The 12500-nt window shown below is 50.5% G+C and overlaps 2 protein-coding genes across 6 annotated transcripts in view; both read right to left on the bottom strand.

Annotated features, from left to right (window-relative positions):
- The window catches only part of LOC126574470 (protein boule), a 33789-nt gene extending 21833 nt beyond the window's left edge, over positions 1 to 11956 (bottom strand). For 3 of the 5 annotated variants that reach the window (XR_007608220.1, XM_050234690.1, XM_050234693.1), the window contains exon 1: positions 8836 to 9084. The gene's annotated coding sequence lies outside the window, so the exon portion shown is untranslated. Of the gene's footprint in view, positions 1 to 8835; positions 9085 to 11330 lie in introns of those variants that run through there. The other 2 variants (XM_050234691.1, XM_050234692.1) reach the window with 2 other exon arrangements.
- A 279-nt stretch (positions 11957 to 12235) lies between these two features.
- LOC126574469 (protein mono-ADP-ribosyltransferase PARP16-like) overlaps positions 12236 to 12500 on the bottom strand; it is a 1851-nt gene continuing 1586 nt past the window's right edge. The window contains exon 3 of the mRNA XM_050234689.1: positions 12236 to 12500. This exon is cut by the window's right edge and continues 469 nt beyond it. The gene's annotated coding sequence lies outside the window, so the exon portion shown is untranslated.

The following is a 12500-nucleotide window of genomic DNA, read 5'->3' as shown; positions in this document are numbered from 1 at the left end:
ACAAGCCACGATTAAACGCTAAAAAAAAGGGAAGCAATTTTCGGTGTTTTTGAAGCGCCGACGCCACCACCGCTAATTTCTAATTAATAGACGATCATCGAACCGAAATTGGTCACCTCGCGAAGTGATCAAACACACACATAAACTGGCATCGCGAGACACATCGCGACTTGTTTGCGCGAGAGGTCACACACGCGCGATTCCAGTTCCAGCAAGCGCAAAACCGGAACCGCTTTGCGCGCTTTCTGCGATCGCGAGGAGAAATTTGCAGCCACCGTTCTCCTCTGTCCTCCTGTCTATGCTGTCACCTCTCTCTCTCTGTGGCCTCCATCAGCATCGTTTCGATGATCTTCTTCTTCCTCTGGGGGTTCGAGTTCTCCCCCAGGTAGCACCTGCGAACCGCGTTACTCCTCGTGGTGGGTGAGTGACTCGCGCGGGCGCTTGATCAGCTGTGATCGTCAGCTGCGGGGTGGAGAGAGATCTCGCGAGAGATCACCACAGCAGCAGGTTGTGATTCGCGCCGTGCTCAGTTGCACTTGCCACAAAAAGGGTGAGCTCATTGGTGGTGATGCAGACGGCGATTGAGTCATCGTCTGCGGACACTTTGCAGTGCATCAGCACACAGTTTAGCGCTAGTTTAAAGTAACCGAAACCACATGAAGCGGTATACTCTGTGGCTGCATAAATTATGCGGCCAGCTTTTATCTCTCTTCTTTTCCGGCGGCACACGGTGCTCTGCGCAAGTATTGTTATCGGAGCTAAACTTTTCCACCAAAAAGGTTAACCAAATAAAAGCCCACAGCACCGCAACCGGATGGTGGTGTTGCTGGGGCCACCCTTAGAACGGTCGCCTGCGTCCCCCGGACGATAAAACATCGCCAAATCCCTTTCCACCCTTGATGAATGGGAGAAGTTATAACGAATGAGTTTTGAAATTGTGATCCTGACTCTCGGGTGGTTTTTTTTTGCTGTGCGGTTAGGACCTCAAACACTGCGTCGTCCTAGACCCGGGAACTCGGGAGTAACTTAAATCTGGAAAGCAAACAGTCGGTCGTGGTCGTCGTTGAGGTGGTTGGTAGCTGCTGCTTGATAGAAGGGAAGATGATGATGATCATCATCTTGGAAGATTTAAAGCCCGGCATCGGATCTCGCCAGGGACAAGATTCGGTCCGATTATTAATGAAGCAAACATAATGGAATTATGGAACGTGCCTACTTTGCTTATTATTCTACCAGTCGCCAGTCCACCAGAACAGCAACAGAAACAGCGAACGAGCGGACGATTGGTTCAAAAGGACCATTGCTCGCTCACTCTCTCTCACTCTCTCTCTCTCTCTCTCTCTCTCTCTCTCTCTCTCTCTTTCTCTTTCTCTTTTGCACGGTGCACAATATTAATTGCAATCATTTTATCGTGGGTTTTCCGGGGCAAAAATAACTTTTCAACAAGGCCTGTGTGACAACACACGGACACGGACACGCATACAGACACAGGCAGGCAGGCAGGCAGGATGCGCCCAGAAAATCGCAGAAAGGAAGTGTGCCGGTGATTGATAGTGAGAAAAATAAAAGACACCGGTAGCAGAGACGGACGTGAACCCCAAAAACCACTTCTGCAGCCCAGCCCAGCCCTGCCCTGCCCTGCAACGGCAGCAGCAAGCGTACCACCGAAAGGGAAATGAAGTGAAATAAAAAGTTTGCTCAACGATGGCGAGTTTTCGTCGAGACGGAAAACATCCATCAGCCCTGGCCGTCGCACAAACACAAAATGTTCAGAGAGCGGGAGAGAAAAGCGAACTCAATTCATCCCTATTCAAACGGAAGCCGAGGCGCACCCAAGTTGATGTCCACCAACCAACCACCATCCAAGCGTGCCTGGTGCGCTACATTAAATATTGTTACGAAAGTGTCCCTCCCGTGTGTTCCGAGTGGCGACAACAACGTTGCAGCACACCGAAATGATTATTTTTCTCTTTTCCCATTTATTTCACTCTCTTTAAACCTGATGCTGATGAAGCACCGAAACGGATGACCCGCGGGAATGGATTTCGTCCAAGTCGCAGTCACGAGTGCAACGAATTGTCGATTCAGGGGGCTTCAAAACATCGAAAGAAACGAGAAGAGAGAAGAGGATTCGCACAACTTAAAGCCACCGAAATTCGTTAATGCATTAATCACCTTAACAACACTCCTGTCCTGTCCTGTCCTGCGGACAACGTTCAACCACACCGACACCTATACCGGGAGCACACAGACAGACAGACAACGATCGGATTGTGGATTTTAATTAAATTAAGAATCATTTTCATTCGCACTCGCCGGCCGCGTTGTACATGTCCCGGCGTAGAGAGGTGGGTGTGCGAATAGTATATGTATTCATTTTTCGCAAGTATCAAGCCCCTTTGCTGCTCCTGCTCTCGAGACTTAAGACGTCGCGCCGTTCCCCCAAGAGATTGAGAGAGCCCCGAGTCTGATCCTGTGGCATGGCTTTTCATCACCTTTTTGTAGGAGCGCTTCAACACCAAGACAGGGGGGAGGGAGGTTTGCAAGGCGGAGACTATTTTTAATTGTCGCTCTTCGTTCGATGGAAAATCAACAAAAAACGAATGGTGCTGGTGCTGCTGCTGGTGCTGCCATTTGCAATTTGTGCTGCGAAAAGTAACTACATTGTTCTTTTGAGAAGCGAGCAGAAGCAGATTGCTGTTTAAATGAAATTGGATTTCCAGATGTTTGAGAATTCTCTGAGGATGCACTTTAGCTAGCTTGGACTTGGGAGGATATTAAAGATAAGATTTGGAAAGCTTAATATGCTCTTTTATTTAATTAATACAATTAGCTGCTTCCAAATGAATATACTCTACAAATTATTGTGTGTTCCTAGAATTTAAGAGGTGACTGTCAACTGTGCCTGAAATACGATCAACTCGCCACTCGCCTCTGCCAGCTAATAACTCAACCCTAATACCGTAGCGAGACATGCGAGTTCGCGATTAATCCTTTGCGCCGAAGCACAAGGATGCAACGGGCGACAAAAAAGGGATCTCACTTTTCGTTACATAATCCCCGGTCCCCATTAATCTAATCACCGTGGCGAAACTTTATCAAAGCGAGAGAGAAAAAGCGACTACTCTACACAAAAATACACTAGATCATACTCACACAATCCGCTTTCACTGTAATCCTTCTTCCCTAAGGCCGTAATCCATCAAGTGTGGACGGAGGAGAAGGCAAGTTTCCAAATTTAATTACCTCCCTAAAGGCCCCAAAAAACCGGCCACAAAGCAGTAGTTCCATTTGGTTTGGTTGGCATTCGCGTCCGGATGCAAGAAGCGGCAGTAGTCGCAGCATGATGTTTCAGTAATTTGTTTGGGAGTATTTGCAACCACAAGCGCCATCATCTGTTACGGTGGCGAGATTAGCGTTATCTTGCTAATACAATAAGCTGCGGATCAATCATGCAGTTCCAGGCTCGCTCTGTGATACCGAGCGAGACAGACCGATTTGTAACGATTCATAACATTCAAGGATTCACAAAGAGAAGCTATGGTAAAGGTCAAATGTTTAATATGCAGGACAATCAAAGTTCTCGCCGTTCGTCTGCTGTTCATTTGAAAAGTTCATGGTACAGACGCACTTTTGCCGCGGCTACTACTACAACTACTAGAACTCCGAGTGCCATCAGACAGCATCCATCTGTGACGGCGGCTCGTGTGACTCCACTCCACGTCACCAGACTGTGAAACCCACACCGAGTCGCCTGCGGTGCCATTGCGGTAATAGCATAGGCAGAGCCCCTAGCCAGCAGAATCGAGTGTCTGAGTCCTTGCAAATCTTGCGGATTTGAGAAAATATCGATTTTAGTTCGTTCGTCGGTAACCCTCGTCCTTTGTCCGAAAAGGTCCCCCCCCCCCCCCCCCCCCCCGGAGCAGGTGTCGCTCGTACCGACGAGATACACGGATACCAGAGAACGCGAACCGAACGCGCGCGGGAATGTAGGTTATGTGTTCCCGATTGTCCTGCATTTTCCAGCGGGCCAGGAAACGGTTACACAATAACCGATTCGTAGCCTTGCGTTGGAGCGACGCTCTCTTTCTCTCTCTCGCTCTCTCGCACACTCTCTGGAAGTCAAGGCAGGCTCTGCACTCATAGCTCTCTTGGGTTTTCACGTGGAAAGCAGCCTAATGCACCTGGCGGGTAGTGGTTGCCATAGCATATTCCAATGATAATGCATCATTCTCTAGCTTTTATTACAAACATACCTCCATTTTCAATTACAATTTCGAAGCAATGCAAATGGTAATTTCACAATCTGGAGGCACACCAGTAGTGGAGTCTCTTCAGCAGTAATAACCTGCCGGCGCTACTCCTAAAAACTTAATTCTAATTTATCTGACTTTGATTTGATTAAATGCACGCCTTCAACCTCCGAGGGATGACTTTTGGTACCAGAGCAATTTCCCTGTGTCGGTGCGGTTGTGTGCAAAAGGAGAATTTAATTGAAGGAAACCAGGAACCAACCAGGGAAACGAGCACGACCGAATGACGATAATTGCATAAAATGCATAACTTTACATAATGTACCTTTTGGCGCCGTTGTCTCCGGTTCTGTCTTCTGGTGGAGAGAGAAAACGGTGAAGAAAATGCACTTATCACAAACAACCACCACCACCATCACCGTACGTGGTGTGGCCACATACTTCCCGTCCGGCACCCAGTGGAGGCGCCCCAAAAACACAAGCCGAAGAACGAAAGGCAACGTAAACGCAATTTAGCAAAACGGAATTCCAATATCGTCCGGCCCGTTGCTGTGCCGTGAATTCCACTGGAGCCACCACCGGCCCGAGAACGAGCCACGAAAAGTTCCAAAAGTTCCATGTTCTGGGAATCGCGTGTGCGGTGGCGAAGAAAGTTCTCCGGGATGCCATATGCAACGTCACAGACAGCGGCGGCAGCAGTCCGTGTGGCGAAGGATATAAATTAAATAAAAATCGTTCCCAATGTATGTGTGTTTTTGGCTCTCCCTCACTCTTTCTCTCTTTCTCTCTAGGACACTACTAGAGAGTTTGCTGAGATCCTCGATTTCTACCTAGTGCGATACGATGCGAGGCCTCAGGCGGATGCGGATGGTGGACAAACTTTTCCCATATTCATTCTTCTCTAGTATTCCCGCGGTTGTGCGCGGTGGAAGAAGATGAGGCTGCCAACATGAATCCACGGTACCGAAAGGCATGAATCATTCAAGCGAAAAGCTTGTGAAAGTGAATTAAGCAGCAGAATTCGGCCTGTGTGTTCCTGGGTGGAATACAAAGTTAGTATTCTTACTCAGGGGAGCAACATCATCGCCTGCTGTGCTCGAGAGTAGTAGGCATCGCTGCGTAACCATTGCTAGACCCCTCGGTAGTAGCGACGCGGCGACGAGATACTCACGCACGCACTCACTCACGAACAGTGAAATCGCAGTGGGCCCCCCTTTTTCGAGTAGCAACGCAGCGCCTGCTGTTTCCGATGAATCAATGTGGCATGAATGGCTCACCCCCCCAGCAGCGCGCGTGAGAGTTACTCAATCAGGAGGGAGCGGAATAAGAGGTGGAAGGAATGGATGCACTAGGTAGAGAAAGGCAACAGCACAGCGCAGCACACCGGGGACATTCCATTCGATGATGCCCTTTCTCCGCTAGCATTTGGATACCAGCAGCAGCAGCAGCCGGGGGATTATACCGCGGAGATCGTTCTCTCGCGAGTGTCACACGAACCACGAGTGTTGCGGCAGTTTCTAAGCAGATTTTTCTCATTTCAACGAGCACTCTGCTCAACTCTCGTCAATCGTTTCACTTCTACAATCGCGCGCTGTGTTGCAAAACGACAATCAAGAAATGAAAATGATGAAGATAAAAGTGCGCGAAAACAAAAACAAATCATCTCCCTACACCAGCAGCAGCACTCATGGCGGGACCACCTCGCGGACATTCCTCGAGTACTGCACTAAATCATGTGCTTCCTCCTTCTCGCGTTTGTTCGCCCCTTTCCGTTGGTGCTCTCTACTCTCAACCCCTTTTCGACGGATATGCCCGTCATCTCACCTCAAAGGAGAGTCAAAACCTCATCAAACCAACACAAGAAGACGATTGTGTCGCCGTCGCGATCTTCGTCTTGTGTTTTCATTTTGGCCGTCACTCGTAATCGCTGTCAGCGGAGACGGCGACGACGACGACGACGGTGATGGCCACGGCGACAACACACTATCATTCGCACGTCTTGCCCTCCCCACGGACGGTCTCTCCCCCCCCCCCCCCCCACCAACCAATTGAATCGCGATCTTCACAGCTCACAGAGAGCTGCCGTCCCGCCGTCCGTGTGCTCGCGAGAAGCTCCTCGAGGGGCTCTTTATGGCTAATTTCATTTTTAAAAATAGGTGCTTCGTCGTCCCCGTTGTTTTCGGTTGACAAAAAGCGACCAGGGAGGGGGAGGGAAGGGGCTGGGAGTTTCTTTCTTTCTTCTTAATCACCGGTGGGATCCGCGACCCTCCGTTCCCTGACCGGGGCGCGGGCGATGCATCTGTCATCGAGCAACGCGGAAGCTCCGAACGCGCGTAATAGCACGGAACCCGGTCCAAGCGAACCACATCATCGGGAGGTAACTCTTTCTGGTCTGGTGCTGGGAAGGTAATTCCTCCGCCCCAAAGGGGGAGGGGGGGGGGGGAGTGGAGCTAGCTCGACGTAACACCCAGAAATATGACGAACATTGGGGCAATTACGATCGCTATAAAATACACGTAACACGGCTCGATTGTTTTCAAGAGTGAGTGGTAGTGGTTAAAGTTGGTGCACCAAGTGTACAGTCTCTGTTTTAAATTGAACATTTGAATAAATATCTACTAAAAAAATAAACATCACACCGAACTGCTTGTCCGAATGATGATGATGATGTTCGTTGCTAACTAAAGCGTCAACCTCGATGACAGATCTGGTCGGAAACAATCAAAGAGGGCGACGAGGAAGCAATAAAGTGCACATGGTACCCGCGAGCACACACTATGAAAAGCTTACAACAACCACCCATCTCACAGCAACAAACACAGTCGCGTAGCACCATCGCGCGAGTACATCATCGTAGCCTACTCCGTCTCTACTACAAACATCAACCACCTAGCAGCAGTAGCAGCATCAGTAGCAGTAGCAGTAGCAGTTCCCGGGGAAATGGGCATGTGCGCCGGCATTTCCAATAAAAATTGCTCGTTCCTCCTTCCCTGCTAGATGCGCGAAAGAAGCGAAGAAGCGGCCTCGCAACACAATCAAATCGACTCGCGCCCCAGGGAGGAAAAACAAGAAAATAATCCAACAGCAACACCAACAACAACACCCGACGACGACGACCAAGGCGACCAAGGCGACCAAGGCGACGGCGATGAGATGGCCACGCTCTCACCACGCAAGATGGGACACACCACCAGGACAGGTGGTAGAGCATGCGGTGCTGCTGCTGCTGCGGCTGCTGGTGCAGATTGCAGGAAGGAGTTGGAGGAAAACACTCGACACACCAACACACACCGGGGGCGCGAGCAGCGCGAATTGGTGTTTTAGCTTGAGGCGCGTGAGTTCTGTTTTTTGATGTTTTTCTGTTCGTGTTTTTGTTGCTGCTGCTGCTGCTGCTGCTGTTTTCTTGACTTCTTCACTTTCACCTTAGGAAATCGTGAGGCCTCTTCGGGCCTGGCGCGAATAGGCCAACGCGATAGAAGCAAAAAGAGCAACCGCCGGAGCGCCGGATTGCTACCCAGGCTGCTGGCTGGCTGGCTGGCTGGCTGGGTGCATTTTTGAGCCAAAGTTTTCCACATCCAAGCAACGAGACTAAATATTTGCTTCACATTTTTGTGCTGCTGTGGCTGCTGTGGCTGCGACGATAAAGTGTGACGTCGCGAATAATGAGGACGAGGAAGAAAATGATCGTGGGATAAGGGAAATTGACATTTTTGCTGTCCACCGCCTGCATTGAAACAATTGCATTGCGCCCGTTCGTCGACAAGCTATTACTGGTGCTGCTGCTGCTACTTCGTTCTCCCCAAACTCTCGATGCTTCTGGTGTTTGTTTAGGTAACTTGGCAGCGCAAAAAAAAAAAAGAAGTCCCAACTAAATACCTTCTTCAGAGGAAATCGGAGAGATCTAGGAGACTTTGGGGAATCGAACGATGGTGGCCGCTCGCTCGTTCGCTCGCTCACTCACTCGCGCTGCCTGGCTCTGGCTGCTGGTGGGGGTGTGGGTGGTCCGTTTATACGATTTGCTTCGCATCAAATTATTACTTTTTCACCCCACCGTTTTGTTTCATTGCCTGCCACCACCCAACAACAATCACCATCACCAGCGGACACACACACGCGTCTCACACATGCACACTGGCAAACACGCGTCTCACACAATGTTTTCGCACGAGCGCACGAAAAGCGCCAGTATCGCACGCACTAATAGCTGAAGCCCACACACCGTGTACCGCTGTCGTGTAGCAGCAGCGGCAGCGGCAAACAACACAATTCTGCAACCAGCCGCCCCCCCTTTCACGGAGTGGGTGGAATGTGCGGGACGGGGAGTGGAGCTAGATACTTGAAACCCAGCACGACGACGACGGAGAGGATGGATATTCGAGAGGGGGTGGGAGGACCGCCGAGCTCAAAACTCACGCACGAGAACAACGCACGCCGCCAACGTGACTTCTGCCTACTCTCTAGTAGTAGGCGCTGCTGCTGGTGCTGTTGGTGCGGCAATGGCTACTACACATGTGTACCAGGCGCACCAGACACACAACACACACTCGCCCGTACACATGCACACGCACGCAAGAACACACACCTTTTGGGGGATGGCAATCGCCCGTCGCCCGTACTTCGCTGGCACCGCCGCTGCTGCTTCTGCTGATGCTGCCCTTTTCCGAAACACGACGACGACAAATCGAAGAAGGCAAGAGAGCGCGGGCTGAGGGCGATGCTGCGGATATGCGGAGATAAGAAACGGGGTTGGGGGGGCGGAGGGCACGGTCGACACAGCGACACACAACGCGACGGTCACACAACAGGCGCGAACACGGCGAATCCGAGACACAAAAACCACAAGCGGCACACTCGCTAACCACACGCTACAATGGCACGGTGAGTAGTGAGATCTCGGTTGATGCTGGTGGTCCGGCGATGCCACGATGATGGCCTTACCCTGTTGTGTTCCGTTGTCGGAGGCCTGCCGCAGCTGTGCGCGCTCGCTCTCTGTCTACCCCGACAAACCCGAATCCAGCATCTCTCTCGTGCCCGGGCGGGGAACCAAACCGAGAGAGCCGGCTCTCTGTCGGACTCTCTCTCTCTGGGTTTGGGGGTGATCCTAATCTGCGATTCGATGGCGCTTCCGGCGGTACTCAGCAGCTCGTCTTCTTGCCGTCTAGTACTCACTCAGATATACTGATCTCGCGTGTGCGGAATGCCAGGCGGCGGGGGGCCTGCATCAATGATGACCAAAAGCGAACGCGGCATCGATTTGTAATGTATTTTCAAAAACGGTGGAGAGGAACACACCAGAGCTTTGTGTGGGACTCCTTGCTGGAGTGGTAGCGGCGGTGGCCACGCGCGCTACCAACTTATCCAAAGCATCATCCAACACCTTACGCTACTCCTACACACGCGACCGTACGCACCAATTGCAGCAATCGCTCAAGTCACTCGAAGGGGATACTACATAAAAGGGTATCGACGACGACGACGACGACGACAACAGCGCAGCCCAGGAGGAACCAGAGAGAACGGGGTCAGCATCGTGCGTTGGCGCGCCCGGAGGGATACTAATAGTACCCCCCGGGGGGGATGGTGGAATGCAGATTGCTGATGATGTAAGAGATGAAAACAGTGGCCTGGAATGTGTGTCTCTGCTGCACGATTGCACGCTGGAACCGATAAGCCAGATTTGCAAGCCAAGTGCATTATCGCAAAATGCACATTTTTTCTTCGCAAGATTCCTTTTTGGAAATTGCACATTCGCTCTCGCGCAACAGACACAACACCATAGAAAACGTGCGCACGAGTGCCGATGCCCTGACCTCACGCAAGCAAGCTGCTTGCCACAGCGGGCGCGCCAGACACTAATATGACAGCAGCAGCAGCATTTTCCAAATTGATTTAAATTGTAGGCGCCCCCCGCCGGTCGCTTCGAGGCATCATCATCATCAGCATCGATTGGAATCGATCGCTTTTCGGGAAAGGCGCATTTTTGCTGTTCGTCGTCAACCCGTGCGAGCTGTTCTGGTGTTGCTGTTGTGTCCCGATTTGCTTCATCAATCGCGATTTGTTTCAAACCTTGGACGCTCTAAAAAGCCCTAAAAGAATAAGAGAAGAACCCTTCCAAATCTAAAACCAATTAGCGCTCTGACCGCCTGAGACTGGAGGTGACAAAAATCATCATCTTGCATCCACTTTTGTCCCAAAAAATAAAAATAAAAACGGAGTCCAAGGTAGATCAAAACATCATAACTCCTTGTCTTTCTTTTGTCCCGTTTTTGCATAATCACCTTTCGATGCACTTGCCATGCTCCGGGGGCACAGCCTATGCTGATCCCTCTCTTCCGAGAAATGGAGTACTTGATTGCTTGCTGCTGGCCAGCGTCCCTGTTTTTGGCGCTCTGGCTGCTCTTCTGGCCGCTGCTGTTTCTTCTAAGGCCGCGTGGTGGTCAACCGTTTATCGATTTCTGTTTAACGCTACTCATCGCACAACTGAGGACGAGCAGAAACCGTCGTGACAGGAGCGAGATAGAGAAAGACCAGGAAGGGCGCCCTGAAAACGGTGCCAAAAAGGCTTCAAAGGAATCTCAAGCAAAAGGTGCATGGTCAGCCATTAGGGGCGGGAGGCGAGGGTGACCGTAACCACCGCTCGAGAACACACAAATGACGAACAAATAAACCGGAAGTTTGATAGGGATAGGAGGATCCGGCCACCATCAAACAGGAGAGCGCGAGAGAGGTGAGGCTGGCAAAGGATCTGTTTGCCTTTGAACCCTCCCCATTGGAGCTTCGTGCTCCTTTCTTGTTTGCATATCTATACTACCTTCCCGAAATTTGTCCTCTTTGGCTTATCAGTGCATTACCGGTGCAGAAATCGTTCCGGGAAAAAATCGTAAAAACCCCAATCTGTGATCCGTACACATCCGTTGTTTACGTTGTGCTTGCTCCTTCCGCTTCACGCAATGAAACGTGATGTTGAGAGGAGAAAATGAAACAGCAAGGATACAGCGGGGGAAAGGAAAGGAGTGCGAATGATAACGATAACGAGCTAAAGTACGTACAAACATGAGGTATCACATCAATACTTACAGCGAACAGGGAGGAACGTTAAACGCCTTAAAAGGATCCGAGTAACCAGAGAGGCCTACTGAGCCTTGGATACTAGAGAAGAACACTTCTTTCGGCGCAAACACGCACACACGGCTGTTTGTGAGTGTGTATGTGTGTGGACACAGGATAAAGAAATTGGGGTCGTCACGGGGTACAAGAACACTAGATTTTCGTAAGTGATCCTTTTGCCATTCACGGCGAGTACAACAACTGGCCGATGCACTGTTATAAAACCTGTAGCAACACGCACGACACCTCTCACAACGCACGCACTCGATTTTCTTCCTTAAGTGGTGGAAAGCGGTGGAGGAAAATGAAAGAAAGCGCCTACATTTATCAGCACACGGAGCGACGAACGTCTTCTCCCAGTCGTCTTCCTTAGCTTTTTCTTTTTCTGCTGCGGGTTCGGGGTTGTGCGCACCTGCTGCAGCTGGCTCGGGATGGTGAAGGAATTTCCTCGACTTTTGTACCGGGTCCGAAACTGGATACTCGCCCGATCGCCCGTCGTGTACCGAGCTGTATTCGTTGCAGGAGCTGTTCTGACGGTGCCACTGGCGTTCACGAGACGAACGATTTTCCGATTTTTCCGGAGGAAAACGGGCTCACAGCAGGCTTACGCACCCCGCACACATTCACACAAAAACTTGAACTGAAAAAAAAAGTTGTTTGTTATGACAGCAGGATGACACTGACGGCAGGGTGTTTCGTGCCGATTTCTTGCCGGAAATGCAGCAGTTGGTGGTATGAAATTGGCTCGGTTTTGGTGCGCCCGGAGAAACAATAGAACACGGATTCAAACGAGCCGTTTTCATTGACCATCGGTTTGTTTTGTAGCTTTTTCGCATTTTCTTTCTTCAACGATGCTTTAGAAACAATAGCAACCATTGGAGAAGACGCAATCCAACCCCGTCGGATCAGTTTATTTCTGGAAATGCGTTAAAGATTTATCACTTTTGATGTGTGATCCCTGGTTCAACCCGTTCCCCTCCGATCTCACGTATACACGGATACCTCTCCCTCTCTCGATCTTTCTAATGGATTCTAATCACAAAAAAAAACCATAGCTACAAACAGATAGACGTACAAAGAGACAGCTGGCTGGCCTTAGTGCATTCGGTAAGGCAAATGGCGAGTCTTCGTCGATCCTTC

Source organism: Anopheles aquasalis, chromosome 3, assembly GCF_943734665.1.
Source record: "Anopheles aquasalis chromosome 3, idAnoAquaMG_Q_19, whole genome shotgun sequence".
NCBI classification, from domain to species: domain Eukaryota; kingdom Metazoa; phylum Arthropoda; class Insecta; order Diptera; family Culicidae; genus Anopheles; species Anopheles aquasalis.
The sequence above is the reverse complement of the archived record's forward strand: the minus strand, read 5'-3'. Positions and strand labels throughout refer to the sequence as shown.